A 376-nucleotide genomic window follows, 5' to 3' on the forward strand; every position below is an offset into this window, starting at 1 on the left:
CCCTGTCACTTGTCTTATTTTTTAAAATGTTTTTTCCTGTATGCCTTTGTCAAATCCAGGTTGTGTTCTGTAGTGTACATATTAGCTAAACGTTTTACACGGTACAATTTAAGGTGAGCCTTATTGGGCAAGTTCAGGGAGACTCCCTTGGCCCTGTTTCTCAAACATTTGTCCTGTTTTGTGCCTACTAAACCGGAATGTGATCAAGTCACTGGGCACAAACTAGTTGATTCAATGTTATTTTGGCCTAATTTGTCAATGGAATGTATGTGGAACAATACACTGAATTTGAAGAAATCAGCCATTTGTTTTGAAGGTTGACATTTCAACTACAGGATTGTCATGGTAACCAATTTACATAGACTAAACATTTTTT

This window comes from Oncorhynchus gorbuscha, linkage group LG09, assembly GCF_021184085.1.
Source record: "Oncorhynchus gorbuscha isolate QuinsamMale2020 ecotype Even-year linkage group LG09, OgorEven_v1.0, whole genome shotgun sequence".
Taxonomy (NCBI): domain Eukaryota; kingdom Metazoa; phylum Chordata; class Actinopteri; order Salmoniformes; family Salmonidae; genus Oncorhynchus; species Oncorhynchus gorbuscha.